Raw genomic sequence first — 16,565 nt, 5'->3', positions numbered from 1 at the left:
ATGCTTTCACTGAATTACTCTGTTCTTTTATTTCTGTGCCAACAGGTAAATTTCTAACCAGACCTGCTGCCAGCTGAACAAGTCCCCTGGGAAGGAATCCCTTCTTCAGTCTCCAAGTCAAACTGCTTCTGTGCTAAGCAAAGGCTGAGCATGCCAGGGAGGGGTCAGTGCCACCTGTTTCCAAAGGTGCTGTGACAGCTCTTGTTTATTAAAGCAGGCTGCCCCCCACTGAAGGAAGATAACCAGGAATTTTATTTCTCAGACAGAGTATCCTGGGCCTCCACGTCAAGAAGCAGGAAAGCTCAGCCTTGGCTTCTTGAGCTACACACCAGGGAGCTACATTAGCAAGTAGACAGGTGGAACTCTGATGCCTTCACCAAGATGGTTGAACAGGAGAACGAGATAGAATTCTCATCAGCTGAACAAAAGAAATCATGACAGAGACTAGAAGATGTAAAGGCCTAGTTTCAGAGATAGAGACAAGTAATTTCCCTGAAATGTTATTTGTGCCATGTGGGTCACAGCTGAACTGCCGAGGGAAGCATTTTTAGAACATCACAGAGGGAAAAGTCGTGGGTCTAAACCTTTTAAAGACTACATTTTTTAAAGGTCAACTGCTTTTTGCCTGGAGGGGATCCTTCTAATGGGTACTATAGAGAAGGATAATTAATAATCATGATGTTGAGGAAGTGGCCTGAAAAAGGAAAAAAAAAAAATACTTGGAACCAGCTTCTCATCGAGGATGGGCCTGTCTTCCTCCTTGCATTGCCCTGATCTAGGGCTGCAGTGATGCCCAGTTTTCCAGACCCCAGCTCTCACAGTCCTGACCAACTTGCAGTTGCATTTCAATATCAATCCAATTTACAGAGCTGGAATTACACTGTAGCAGGGCCCACTAACATGAATATACATTGTAAATTCTTTTTCCTCCTATTTGTATTTTCAATATTCTGTATTAATTGTGACAATCCCATATGATAAATGTGTGATGTATTTGTATACCTCAGATTGAGCATATATCTGGTATACAACAAGTTGCCCAACAAAAAATTGGGGAGAGGCTGGGCATGATGGCTCACGCTTGTAATCCCAGCACTTCGGGAGGCTAAGTCAGGTGAATCACTGAGTCTGGGAGACCAGCCTGGGCAACATGGCAAGACCGCATTTCTTCAAAAAAATGCAATAATTAGCTGGGCATGGTTAGGCACACCTGGGTCCCAAATACTCAGGAGGCTGAGGTGGGAGGATCATTTGAGCCCAGGAGGTCAAGGTTGCAGTGAGCTGTGATTGTGTCACTGCACTCCATCCTAGCAACAGAATGAAACCCTGTCTCAAAACAAAACAACACAACCACACACACACACACACACACACAATTGGGGTAAAAACAAAAAATTGGGGGAAGAAATTAGACATATGAGTTTTGAAGGCAGAACATCTGCCTTCTCATTGCTGAGACAAGTCATCTATTTTTAACTTCCATCTTCACGTTAAGGATTTCTCCCAGGCTATCCTTCAATCTCCTCCATCTCTGAATTCCAAAATGTTCTGTCCTTGCTCCTTGGGATGTTCCAGAGCCTCCTGTCAGATTCTCCAAGGCTCTCTGTCTGCTGGGACTGTGCATGCCCCACCAAGGCAGCATCTTACCAATATTGCAGCTTGGCCCGAGAATGGATTAAATAATTTTTGCTGAGCTCCTGCAGCTGGGTGTGTTTTTGTAAGGCTCACCCTACTCAGAGTTGTGAATCATGACTGCTGACCCTCACTGAGCACACATATATGCTAGACACGTGCTATGCTTTTTACGCACATGATCTTGGTTAATCCTAAGAAGAAGCTCATCCTTCTCATCAGCTCTGCTTTACAGATAGGGACACTGAGAAACAGAGAGGTTAAATGGCATGCACAGAGTTACAAATCTAGTGGTGGTGCTGGAATTTGAACCCAGTCAACCTGACTCCAGAATCTGTGTTCTTGATCATGATGCTGTTGACTGGTTCCAGAATTTAGCCCATTTCCTGCAGGGTCCTTTGAGTTACAGTCAATTGGATCAGGTGCAGCTTTACCATGAGATAAGATAGGTGTTCAATAAATTCTACCCAAGAATCATTTGTTGAACATCTACTGGGTACAAGACGCTATGCTCACTTGTAAACCTGGGGTATGGGTTTTGGTGTGGAGATGAAGCATGCTATTTATTCACTGAATGATTGGGAAGGGAATCCTTTTGTTTGTAAGAATAGTAGATCTGACCTGAGACAAAATTGTGATCTCTCTGTGTCTCATTGTCTGGCCTTTCTCGAACCCTGACCCTGTCCTTTCTTCAACTTAGGAAGCCTCTCCTGCTCTTCCACCCAGGATCTTCCCTCCATGTTTATGAAACCATTGCTGCACTCAGAAACAGGTCAGGTGCCTGTCCATGCATCTTTGAATCAGGCTTTACCTTCAGACTATCCGGGTGTGCATACTTCAATGTTTATCTAGTTGAAGCATCCCAGCCTCACTGAGCTTATACCGTGGGACATCTTAGAAGGTGAAGGCAGCCATGAGTCCTTATCAGAGAGTAAAATAAGACAAGAACTCTAAGGGGGAATAAGTAAAGTGAGGAAAGTCCCTAAACTAAGTAACAAAAGGCATGGTTTTCTTGGAAATGATGATGGAAATATTAAAAATATTGATTGGTGGCAGAGGTAATACATTTGTCAAAGCTCATCAAATTGTGCTAAGGAATACCTGTGCATGTCTCTGTGCATAAATTTTGCCTGAATAAAAGCTTTTTTTCTGTCTAAGAAACAATGCCGTAGTGCTAAAAGGACACTAGTAAGCAGACAGGCATTCCCAAGTGCATACAAGTATATCACCTAAGAGCCATTTGTTCAACAAATATTTATTGGGCACCTGATAAGTACCAGGGACTGTCCTAGGATCCATCAGCGAAGAGACAAAGGTCCCTGTCTCCATGGAGCTTACATGCTAGCAGGGACCTTTAAAGTGGCAGGCAGAGGCAGGCGCTTTGGCTGATTGCTTTCCCTGATTGCTGATCTCAGGGGGAGCAACTGGAAGCTCTAGTCTCAGAGGGGCTCAGAGATTCGTGGAAAAGGGAGATTCCTGAATGTTAAGTCTAGGGTTAGGCTCCAGCCCATGCTGAGGTCTGAAGGGAGTGGGTGGATGAATGGCAAATAACTGAAAGAACACTTAGGGGGCTGTAGGGAGGTGAAATACAGCTTTATTCAGCAGCTCTCTCAGCAGCAGCTCTCTTACACTGTCTGCTCTATCTCAGCTGCTTGGTCCGGCTGCTCCCATGCACAGCTGTGCTGCTGCCTCTCTCTTCAGGGTCAGCAGCTTAACTCTTTCTCTGTCTGGGCATGAGCAGGCCTATACAGTGTCAGCAGGGCAATTATACCTTTTATAGACAACAGTGGCTTAGAGCCAAATGATGAGTCTTCCCATGTTATGGCTACATGGGTGTGATAACAAGTGGAGTTGTACACCTATGCTCTAAACTTTCTGAGTCACTCTGGATGTTTACCTGGGGCTATCCTTGACCAAAGCATAGCCATGTTCCTTACACTGAAAAAGCCTCTGAATGTCTAGGGGAAAAAAGTCCTTACATGCTTGGGGGCTAGAGCTGCACTTCCCAGTGAGGCCCAGAAGAGTCTGCAAATCTTCCAGCCCCATCCCCAGTGTCTCCTTGTGGCTTGGGAGGGTGGCTCACCCACTGCCTTACCATATGATCCATGCCCTCTCCCCCAAGCAAGGCACCTCCACCAGGGGTCTGGTTTCCTTCAGGCACATCTGCCCACAGGGCACAGGCTCTGGAGGCTGGAAGCTCATTTTCTGAGCTCCAGGAAGGGCGGGGAGGTGTGGGTTCTTTTTGAAACCAGACCTATGTGCTTAGAAACACCACAGAAGGGCTGGGCAGAGCCACTGGGGGTTGGATGGGGTTTCTGTGAATCATGGGAACTCTAGGCTAGAAGCGGCCATCTGAGAGGGGATGTAGGTTCTTTTGAAGTCTCAAAATCTTTATTTAAAAAAGAATCCAAGAAGCTTTGATCATGCAGCAAAGTTTATGACATTATATACCTAATAAAGGACAATGAAGCAACATATAACCCTTGTTAATTAAAATGATCTAAATTACGTATAACCTCTGAATTTACAAAGATAGAACGATGTATGCAATAAATCCTATCTCACAGTCTTTCTTCAGTAACAACAAGGTATTAGAGGGGGTAGGGTTGGTGTTGTAGGTTGTGAGACTTGTGGTAACATTGCTTATCTCTTCCCAATTTTTGCTCTTTCTCTAACTCATTTTTTGTTCTTTAATTGACCACCAGCAGGGACCTGTCAGGAGGGCACAGGTTGTGTGATCTCTTCCAGGTGAACATGAGAACATCATTTGGAAGTTGAATAAGAAAAAAATAATCAAATTCAGAAAGAGTATCCTTAGACTTTAGAGCATAAAAAATTTCAGCAATTTTACAAAAAGACCAAACACTCCAGTGAACCTCAGGAATAAATGAGCACCCAAGTTCTTCCTTAGCACATTGGAACCATTCTCCAGAGGCTGTCTCACCTGATGGTTTACCCGGGGCAGCAGGTGGCCCGTAAGGGGCAAAAACAGAAGAGGGAAAGACAGAGTCAGGAGAGATTGTGCACTCTTATTTGGAAAGCTGATGTATTTTTGTAGGAGTTGGCAAATTTTTTCTGTAAAGATCGAGAGAGTAAATAATTTAGGCTTTACAGGCCACACGAGGTCTGTCAAAACAATTCAGCTGCTCCATTATAGTATGAAAGCAACATAGACAGTAAGTAAATAAATGGGCATGGCTGAGTCTCAATGAAAGCTTTATGTATGAAATGGGCCATGAGCTGGATTTGGCCCTTAGGCCATTGTTTGTCAACCCCTGTATTGTTGGCTAAATGACAGTAGGCTAGAGACAATTAAAAATAGGAGTACGGGATATGGGGCTGGAAAATGGCAGTAAAGACTATTCTGTGTTCACTAAACCTCCTTCCCTTTTCCTTTTCCTTCTGGACATGTGGTTAGACTATATGTTTCCAGCCTCTCTCATAGGTAGGTGGGGCCATGTGGCTAAGCTCTGAATAGTGGAATATGGACAGGAATGACGTACACCGCTTTCAGGCCCGGCCCCACAGAAACTGCCCACGAGACCTCTGAGTTCTCACTCACTCTTCCTTTATCTGCAGGCTGGGCACAGATGATCCAGTGTCCTCTGGTATTAGGGCTAGTCCGCAAATAAAAACCCATGCATCTCCTGGTTCTTTCTCCCATACCCCACTACTACCTGCCATGGCAAATCAGGCAAAATCTTTGGCAAGGCAATGGGGAAAGCCTGACCTGCTTTTAGAGAAGGCCATACTCCTGCTAAATATCAAAAGACAAGTTACTGATTTATACTAGAAACAGAAGGATACCTGTTGTGAGTGGATGGAGCAAATGGGTGAAGAGTCAAGGGTGGCTGTTGGACAAGTCCTGTTGACTTGTGCAGAGGACTTCAAGGCTCTGGAAATGACAAAACCAGTTTGTAGAAGAAACCTGGGTTCCCACATAATAGGATTGAGCTGAACTTTCCTTCCAGCACTACTGGACTTTGACATGAGCTAGATATTAACTTTTTATTTCGTCAAGTCACTGAGAACTGGGAGTTTATTTGTTACAGCAGCCAGCACTACTTATTGTAGTGAATATGCAATCCAAGTATCAAGTTACTTTGTGCCACAGATCCCCCAGAAAGCCCAGGAATTGGATGTGACATGTACTTTTGAATGTGGGATAAGGGTGGAGTAGAAATTAGCAGAATTGTTTGAATTTTGAGAAAGAAAACCAGTCAGACCCTGAGATCCTACCCTAACTGCAAAGTTAGGGGACTTCCTTTTTAAAGGAGTTTTCAAATGTCTCATATAAAATTAGCCTATTTGACTGGGTAGAGTGGCTCATGCCTGTAATCCCAGCACTTTGGGAGGCTGAGGTGGGCAGATCATCTGAGGTCAGGAGCTTGAGACCAGCCTGGCCAACATGGTGAAACCCTGTCTCTACTCAAAATATCAAAATTAGCTAGGTGTAGTGGCGGGCACCTGTAGTCCCAATTACTTGGGAGGCTGAGGCAGGAGAATCGCTTGAACCTGGGAGGCAGAGGTTACAGTGAGTGAAGATTGTACCACTGCACTCCAGCCTGGGTGACAGAGGGAGACTCCGTCTAAAAATAAAATAAGTCTATTTGATTCTCACAGAATTTTTGAGGAGGAGTGTAAGTTGGAATTGTTTAGTTATGAAAACAGAGACGATTTAAACTAGCTTGAGCAAAACTGGAGGATTTTTGATAAGAATACAGGGCATTCTCCTGAACTTGAAGATAAGAATGTAGCCCAGTCCTAGGTCAGGCCAGGGTCCTGGAAGTGGAAATCCACCAGGCCTGTTTGTCTCTCGGCTCTGCCTCTCTCAGCCAACTGCTTTGTTCTTCTGTAATCCAGATTCCTCGACCAAAGATGGCCAAGCCCAGCAACCAAGATGTTTTACTTCTTCCTTTTGAAAAACCAGTTCAGAATGAACCTAAGTCTCCTGGTGCCCATTCTAAAATCCTGGGAGAGAAAGTCTAGTACAAACACTGCTGCAGAGACCCAACCTTAGAGTAAGGTTAACTCTTAAGAGGGTCAATGTGAGCTGTGCAGACTCCTCATGTAGGCAGGCAGGGCAGATAATGTTTTCTGTATTTCACATAAGGAGTGACATAGGAAGAGCAGACACTATTGTTCTCATCTGGATTTTTTGTAGAAGGAAAGTGTGGAGTGGAGAGCTTAATGGATTTTTGAAAGCCACCCAAACTGATCAGCAGGACTTGTCCAACAGCCACCCTTGACTCTTCATCCACTCAAGGATACACAACAGGTATCCTTCTCTTTCTAGCATAAATCAGTAACTTGCCTTTTGATATTTAACAAGAGTATAGCCTTCTCTGAAAGCAGGTCAGGCTTTGCCTACTGCCTTGACAAAGATTTTGCCTGATTTGCCACGGCAAGCAGCAGTGGGGTATGGGAGAAAGAACCAGGAGATCAATGGGTTTTTAGCACCACTAAGATGGTTTTGTGAACTAGAACTATTTGAAAGCCTCCAATATAACTCACTTCCTGGATTCTAGACTGAAAAAATACCTAACTGGTACAACTGAAAAAATAATTTAAAAAACAATCACACAAGTAGTAATAAACAGAAAAGTTCTGGTGAACAAGAATCTCATCTCTCAGTACTGACCCAGCATAGTGCTTGATACTTAGTAGTTCCTCAATAAACTACCTGGTAGTTACTCAATACAACTACTACTTGTAGTAGTTTGGTCAATCTACTTGCTGGAAGATTGGATGGATTTACATTTTCTACAGAAAAATTAGGAAGTACTGAGAAACAAAAGGAAGACAATACAATTCCCATCACCTCTTGAAATATGTCCTTCATACCGTTTTATAAAAATGGGATTTTAGGCTGGGCACAGTGACTCACATGTGTAATCTCAGCACTTTGGGAGGCCGAGGTGGGAGGATCTCTTGAGCCCAGGAGTTTAACACCAGCCTGGGCAACACAGTGGAACTCCATCTCTACAAAAAATTTAAAAATTAGCTGGATGTGGTTGTAGTCCCAGCTACTTGGGAGGCTGAAGAGGGAGGCTGGTTTGAACCTGGGAGGTCAAGGCTGCAGTGAGTCATGGTGGCACCACTGCACTCCAGCCTGTGCAACAGAGTGAGACTCTCTGTTTAAACAAACAAACAAACAAATAAAAATAAAATAAAATACATTTTAAAAATAGGATCATATTGTATCATACTGCTTTTTTCTTCTTTCTCTTTAACGTTTGGGGAATGTCATTTGTTGTGGCAGCCCAGGATTCCATCTTATGATCACATTTATTTATTAACATTGCTCTCCTCATTGAGGTTGTTTCTAGTTTTTTTTCCCCCCCATTCTGAATAAGGATGTAATGAATTCCGTGGCACCTCAATCTTAGACGGTTTCCTTAGGGTAAGTTCCTAGAAATGGAATTTCTGGCTCAAATGGCTTATGCATTTTTAATGCTTTTGATACATTTTGCCAAATGGCCTGCCAGCAAGGCTGAATCAATGCATGCTTCTACCAGCAATGTTTGAGAGACTCTATTTTCAAAGGCGTGATTAGAAAACAATCTTCTGCTTTGTCAAATGCTTATAGGAAGCTTGTCAGTCCTTCTTGTCCAGGGAAGAGTCCTGTCAGGAAAGACTGGACTGGGCATCTTAGTGCTTCAGAAGGTGGCCTGCTGGCACCAGCAGGGACCTGTCAGGAGGGCACAGGTTGTGTGATCTGGAACAAACCATGAGCTCTTGGAAACACGAGCTGCCCTTTGGAATTCAGATGAAGAGCAGAAAAGAGGAAGTCTCGCTTTCGTGCTCTCTGAAGGTCTCAAAGTGGTGTTTGACAAGCAGAGGCACGTTTTACATGTTTCCTCCAGAAACTGAGCCATTCTGAGACCAGAGGCCATAGGATACAATGACTGCAGGAATGCGCATTGACCACCTGACATGTAGTTTGAGTCTGAGGACCCCCACAAAACTACCGCCTGGCTCCTCCCACAAGGGACTGGACAGGGGCCTGCGTCCTGCTTGGGCCAGAGCCCTGGATGACCAGGCTTACTGTCAATGGCCTGAAAACCATCAGTGAATTAAGGACCAAATTTATTATGCCTGATGACAAAGCCTACATCTTAAAGCACATTCATGATGACCCAAATCAAACCTGCTGATTTTATAGATAAGCCCACAGAAACTGTTCACAGCATGTGTGAATTGCCCTGGGTCACATAGCCAGTAACTGGCAGTTTTAAAATTGGGAATTGGTTTCCTGAACCTTTATTATTTGACCTTTTTACTGCCCTGTAATGAGAATTCTCATTCTTTCCATCCCTGATTATGCCATCTTCAAAAGAACTACATCATGGGAGAAAACAGATTTCATCATAAGAAACACTAGGCCCATGTGTTAAGTGCTGACTGCCAGGGCAATGGTGCCCATGATGGAGTCTCCATCAGCTTGGATCAGAGTGAGGATGATGAGGAGCTCAACACCCTCTACCCACCTGACAGGGACATGAAGTGACAAGCAAGAAATAAACTTTGGGCCGGGCGCGGTGGCTCAAGCCTGTAATCCCAGCACTTTGGGAGGCCGAGACGGGCGGATCACGAGGTCAGGAGATCGAGACCATCCTGGCTAACATGGTGAAACCCCGTCTCTACTAAAAATACAAAAACTAGCCGGGCGAGGTGGCGGGCGCCTGTAGTCCCAGCTACTCGGGAGGCTGAGGCAGGAGAATGGCATAAACCCGGGAGGCGGAGCTTGCAGTGAGCTGAGATCCGGCCACTGCACTCCAGTCTGGGCGACAGAGCGAGACTCTGCCTCAAAAAAAAAAAAAAAAAAAGAAATAAACTTTGTTGTTTATTAAGTCCCTGAGATGCAAGAGCTGTTTATGACTGCGGCATATACCTAGAATGCAGGGAGATGAGCAGGTTGGTGGAGTGAAATGGAGAGAAAGTTACCTGCAGTAGAGCCGGGCCATTCTTGGCACCTTTCCTCCCTTGAGACCCAGGTGACACTTGACCTTGGTGTCCTCTACCACCTGGAACTCCCATATTAACGTATCGGTCATTCAGTGGAAGAAGTGAAAGTTCATCTTCTTGGGAGTGTGGGTGGGAAGGAGAAGATGAGAAACTGGGGGATATGGCTGTGAAGACAATGTCACGTACTTCACAGAACCACAGATGACCCAGTAGAACATCTGCAGAACTGCAGAATCGAGTGCTCTTTCCCTGTTCTCAGCTTCAGTCCCCAGCTCTGCAGCAGTTTCTGCTCTTCAGCCCGCTGGACTTGACCTCCTGTCCACCAGGGAGCCAAGTACATGCACTGTCCCTCCCCCATGTGGACTGCTCAGGGCCCTGGTTCAGGGTGTGGAGGTCCGATAGACTTAGGGAAACACGGGGTCCTGCATCCCCATCCTCCTCATTATCCCCACCCCACGTCTTCTCAGTGTGCATAGTCTCATCACTTGACTCATCTTGGAAGGCTCCTCAGAACCTTGTCCTTCCCCATTTCATGGAAGTGAACAGTCCTCCACAAGATGGGAGAATCCCAGGACCCGTGGGTGAGCCATCCCTTCAAACCAGTGCCTGTTTGCAGGGTAGCCAGTGGGCACGCCTGGCAACATTGTTTCTTGGCCCCTGTCAAGAAACAATGTCATTTTTAGGTGCCACAGATGATAAATCTGTCTCTGCTCCCTTTCAACAGACTTTCTGCTGGAAGCATTTCTATAGATCTCTACTGTCTATAGTGATTTCAGAAGACTACTGTGTTTGTAGACAGCTTCCATGTTCACCCGAGAGTGCTGCATTTCAGCCCTTCTCTTTTGCCAGGCATCTAACTAAATTGGGACCAGCTTTAGTGGTTCATGCCTGTAATCCCAGCACTTTGGGAGACCGAGGCAGGAGGCTTGCTTGAGCCCAGGAGTTCAAGACCAGCCTGGGCAACATAGGGAGACCTCATCTCTACATAATACATACATACATACACAAACAGAATATTACCCTTCTCTCTTTCTGATGTTTTCCTTACCCTTGAAGCAAAATTCTATCTCTTGGGGTTAGGGGTCACTTTTCACTACTCTCTAAGCTGTGATAATCCTTGGGAAACATGGGACAGATTTGAGTATCTGACTATTTTCCTTTCAGAGTCTCTTTAGCAGCCTTGGTAACTCCCATCTCACCTCAGCTTCTCACACCACCTCCTGCTCCTGGCTTTTTTCCTGCAAAGAGTCCTGGCTTAGGAAGCAGGAGATCGGGATTTTGTTTCTACATCTATGGTAAACTGTGTGACTTTAAGCAATTGGCTTCATCTCCCTGGGCCTCAGCTTCCTTACCTATAAAATGGCAATATTGGCCAGGCGCGGTGGCTCACGCCTGTAATCCCAGCACTTTGGGAGGCTGAGATGGGCGGATCACGAGGTCAGGAAATCGAGACCATCCTGGCTAACACGGTGAAACCCTGTCTCTACTAAAAGTACAAAAAATTAGCTGGAAAAATTAGCTGGCTTGGTGGCAGGTACCTGTAGTCCCAGCTACTCAGAAGGCCGAGGCAGGAGAATGGCGTGAACCTGGGAGGCGGAGCTTGCAGTGAGCCGAGATCACACCACTGCATTCCAGCCTGGGTGACAGAGTGAGACTCCAACTGAAATAAATAAATAAAATAAAATAAAATAAAATGGCAATATTAGATCACTTCACGAATGAATTCCAAGCCTTCTGTCAGTCCCCTCTCACCCTAGAACTGGCTTCACGTCTCAGTTCTCTAAGGCCAATATACTGTCCTTCCAGAGAGCTTATTTGAATTCTTCACAGGCACCTTCTTCAGGCAGGACCTCATCTCCAGAGTGTGACTCTCCTTGTGGGAACCCCAGGCCTTGCCCCGGGAGGGTGGGTGGTCTCTGGAGCATGATTCTGTGGTGTCCATCATCAACTGCAGCCCATCAGCCACCCAGAACTTGCTCATCTGTTTGGTACTCTGTTGCATCCATACATCCCACTTGTAGCAAGTTTAGAGCACAGGAATTTCCCCTCTTTTAGGCCTTGGAGGGGTAGGGTAGGGTGTACTTTGAACTTACTGTCGTGTGAACACAGTTCAACTTTTCATTTCACTTTTATGGTAGGGGCAGTAGGTAGTGTTTCATGTACCGTTTTCCAGAAAAGCCTGTGACAGGGCACTACATCTCATCCTCCTGACCTCAAAAGAGCCTGGTGCTTTTTTCATTGCCTAACCAGGGAGTTACATTTTGTGGATAAAAGAAAATCTGTCTCCTCTCTCCTCCAGTGCCCTGGGTAGGTTATAACAGGTGCTAGAATGGATTAGAAAGAGAAGTGAGCTCTCTGGGTTAAAAATGGAAGCCATTCAGGCAAATTGAGGAAGGCTTGAATCCAGGCAAAGACACAACACAGTCTCGTACTTCTGCATTTGCAAATGATTTGAAATCTGCCTAGAAAGTAGTATGTGACAGGACGGACGACTGAGACAAGCTAATCAAAGCAGGGGCCTGCTCAGTGAGGAAAACCTGAACCAAACAAAAAACAAAGCAAAACCAAACAACAACAATGACAACAAAATGGGGTAATTAGCAGGGCTCTCAGGACTCCCCAGAACTACAGCTGAACAAGCTCGTTAAGGCGTCAGTGGTTGTTTTCCATTTGGCTGTAGCTGCTGGGTGCACTCGGGTGGCTTACTGGAATAAGGATGGCTGTCACAGCTGCATTCCCAGCCACTAACTAATCCCTTCTAACCATGGCTGGGAGGTGGGTCAGGCGCGTGAGCCTCTCCTGTAGGATCAACCAAGACAGTAGCCAAGCTCCCAGCTCACTACTAAGTGGCCTCAGCAGCCCAGACAGAACATTGCTGTCTTAGGCCAGTCATCATTCTTCCTGAGCTGGTTTCCACTTGTATCATCTCAGGGAGCCTTGCGCAGGGTCCTGACAAGCAGTGAGGAGCAAAGTCCCACCATTGACAAAGCCACCTAAACACTCTGGACTGGTTTTTCTCATCTGCAACATGAGAAATTTGCAAGCTCTACTATTCAGGTAGACTATGAACTGCAAAGTTGAGGTCCAGAATATAAAATATCAGGTGAGAGAATTGTTACCCTGATGTAACCCTAATGGTTAGGTGTCTTCTCTTGTTTAATCCTTACAATAATCTTATAAGGATGATTTTTGCTATCCCATATTACAGATGAGAAAAATGAGGCTCAGACTTGTCAAAACTTATGCAAGGAGGCCACGTAGCTGGTAAGTGGCAAGATTTGAATCCTAATACGTCTGTCTTCATGTTCTTTTCCTTTGCACCGTGTCTCTGAGTGGAGAGGCACTGACTTCCCTCAAAACCACTGCCTGATATGAAGAAGCACCCAATTGCACAGCCAATGACATTTGGAGTCCCAGATGATTTTATTACCGAGGAGGGAGGAAAGCCAAAGGCTGATTTTCTCATTGACTATGTAAGGAGCTGGTTGTCCTGCTAGAGTCTACAGAAGTGATTTCGCTTTGGAAGGTCCTTTCACCTGCAAGGAGCTCCAACAGTGGCATGAGAATGCTTTAGTGTGCTGTTCCTTTCGGCTGCTATGTCCATTGAGTTACGAGACTCTCTTACCCCTTTTTGTCATGTTTTCCCCTCTCTCCTACCCCCAGCCCTCAGATATGCAGAGCATGTCTGTGAAAATGAGAATGGAAAACTTCCTCAGTAAATTGGAAGAACTCAAAGGCCAAGTAGCCTGTCAAAAGGCACCACAACCACCACCCCTACTCCACCACCTAACACAAGCAGTAACCAGGACCCATTCACCTGCTTGGTTATTACTCCATCTGCTCTTTAACTCATAGCAAAGATTGCAAAATGGCAGCTAGTATGCCAGATCTAGGGCCATATTAATCCACATAGTTAAAATTATTTTCACATGCAACATTTAATACATGTTGACTTTTCTTTTAAAAGAAAATCCAGAAGCTTTGGCAATAAAGGGCTCACATTTGTTTATGGCAACAATGGCTAGGTCTGGGTGGCAGCTGCCCATGTGGCCCATTTTACTTCTTTAATATCACATGCTTTCCCCTTGTAGGCATTTGAATCTGTGCCCTTTGATGCAGGCTAGCAATGGATTTTGCTACCTCAGTCTATCATCCTATCCAATTCCATTAAAACCAAACATCAAACTTGAAGACAAACAAGGAAAACTCACACATTTTCTGAGGAGTAGTTATATTCTTTTTAAACTGAAAAAAAAGTGAATATTTCTCTTAAATACAATTATATTTATTTGAGGTTCCCAATAAGAACTGATTTTCTACCCTCTGCCATAATTTTAGGAAGACTTTGTCATCATATTTCATAAATGGAATTTTGCTATTTTCAATCCTCTAGGAATATCTGGGTTCTTCATGCTCTCTTTATCTTAGTTTACTCTGAGGATCTGGATGTACAAGTGAAGACATTCTATAGGAAACACTAATCCCAGGCAACAGTAGTAGGGGGTTGGGGATATAATACCAGGGAAACATAATAGCCATGAACAGCATTTCTCTGGCTCCACTGTCATTTACCTTCTAGGAATTCTGCAACCACTCAAATAATTCTGAGAATTTGCAAGAATTAGCCATCTGTGTAGCCAGTCTCCAAGATGGCTCCCAACAGTTCCGCTTCCTGGTATTCATACCTTTGTGTGGTTCCTGCTCACATTGGATAGGGGTAACCTATGTAAGAAATGGCATATTACGGAAGGGTGGCCTCTGAGGCTAGGGCATCAAAGACATTGCGGCCTCTACCTTGTTCACTCTCGTATCAGTCCCTAAGGGGAACACAGCTGCATGTTGTGACTACACTCAGGCAGTTCTGTGGAGAATTTCGTGTGGCTAACAGCTATGTGAATGAGCCATGTTGAAAAATGAATCCACTAGCCCCAGTCAAATCTTCAAGTGACTGCAGCTCTGGCTGATCGCTTAACTGTATATAACATGACAGACCCTGAGTTGGAATTACCTAGCTAAGCTGTTCCCGGTTTCCTGACTGACAGAAACTGTGTGAGATCTTAACCATTTGTTATCATTTTAATTTTGGAACCTTTAAATTTTGGAATAATTTGTTGCAGAGTGATATATAACCAATACCACATCTTGCCTACCATTCATTCATTCAACAAACGTTTATTTATTTACTTTTTTTTGTAGGTGGTGGAAGGGACTGTGTTTTGCTATGTTGCCCAGACTGGTCTTGAACTCCTGGCCTCAAGCGATCCTCCCACTTCCACCTCCCAAAGTATTGAGATTACAGGCATGAGCCACCGTGTCTGGCTTATTTGTTATTTATTATGTGTTAAACGTCATGCTAGGTGCTCAGGACGCAGTAGAATAAGACTACCATGGTACCTGTCCTGGTGGAAATTATTATCTAATGGGAGAGATGGATATTAAGAAAGTATACAGAGGAGACAACATTGAGAGGAAAGGGGAACACTTTAGGATAAAGATGGGGAAGTTGAAGAAAGGACATTAAACCTGAGTCCTGAGACTAGAAAGCACCAGGAGGTGCCTGACCTTTTTCTTTCTCACTTGTCTTGGTGTTTTCACTTTTTGCTGCCTTGAGTTCCTCTGGGCTTGAGGCTGGGTGTTAAAGAAACTAACAAATGAAATGAAATGATACAGAAATCCTACTTTTCTTAGGGGCAAATCTCCCCTATGGTGGAAAATGGCCCATGCAGGATGAATGCTTTAAAAAAAAACCCAGGAGAGCTTGTAGTGGCCAAATAGCTCTGCATAAGGAAGGGAGCTGGGGGATATTTAGAAGCTGCCTAAAAGAGGGTCCTGAGAGGGAATAGAAACTAAGAGAAACTTGAAAGAGAAAAAAAAGTCTAACAGGAATTGTTACGCCCTAGTTTCTTGGGTGGTATGTGATAAAATGCACTTCGTCCCACAAAATAGTAAGATTCCTTGTTCCCTAACGCTTTCTGGAGTAGTTTTGATTCTTGAGGATTCAGCAAAGCACCACATCCTTCTTCTGGGTTGGCTTCAGGTGAACCCAAGGCTTGTTCGTAGGAGACCAGCTACCTATGGTTTGGACATAAAAATGGAAATAAATAAATGCTCCTGATCGTCACTATAATTCCAAAATAGCTATACTGCTGATGCTCGATGATGGCATCACTGTCACTGCTGACCGCTGTACAGAGGTTGTTAAAAGCAGGCCTGGATAGGTGCTGCTGCAGCTGCCAACACCGCTGCCAGCACCATGCCGAGCATTTACACACTGCTTGGGAAATACAGGCTGGCTGCAAGACTGAATGAGGAAAGCTGCCCATCTGCCACTACCTTCCCCTTTCATGCTCCAGGGAGTGGGGTTCACGAGGAAGCAGGGGGTTTATGGCCGCGTCCTTGTTCTAGCACTCAAGTGTGGCTCCACTGAGCAGGGCCTGGGACCACAGAGTTGCCACTTCCTTCTCAACTTGCCTGTCTTCCTGCATCGAACTGCCTGAGCACTTCTTCCCTTAGGATGACTTCTTTACCAGGAGCACTTGTGTGTTTTATACTACTAGGCCTCCACTGGCCTTTAGAAAGCACCTAGCCTTTTCTGACCTTGAGGGCGAATATGACTTGGGTTTAAATAAGGAATTTCTGCAGCCTCTGGTATTCTCTGAGTGTCCAGACCAAACATAAGCCCAGCAGCTCCTGATGTTCCACACCCACACTGCCAGTACAGTAGATGCTAGCCCCATGTGGCCACTTACAGTTAAATTGATTTAAATGACATAAAATGGAAAATTCAGTTCCTTAGTCACCTTAATGCTCAAATATGGCTAGGAGCCATTGTACTGGACAGTTGATATTATAGAACATTTCCAACACCACAGAAAGTTTTAGTGGATAATGCTGTGTCTTGAGCCAGAGCTCATAGAATGAATTCTGCTATCTAGGAGCTGGCTACTACGATTAAACGAGGAAAC

Source organism: Trachypithecus francoisi, unplaced genomic scaffold, assembly GCF_009764315.1.
Source record: "Trachypithecus francoisi isolate TF-2019V2 unplaced genomic scaffold, Tfra_2.0 Lachesis_group17, whole genome shotgun sequence".
NCBI lineage: Eukaryota > Metazoa > Chordata > Mammalia > Primates > Cercopithecidae > Trachypithecus > Trachypithecus francoisi.
This window is presented reverse-complemented; position numbering follows the sequence as displayed.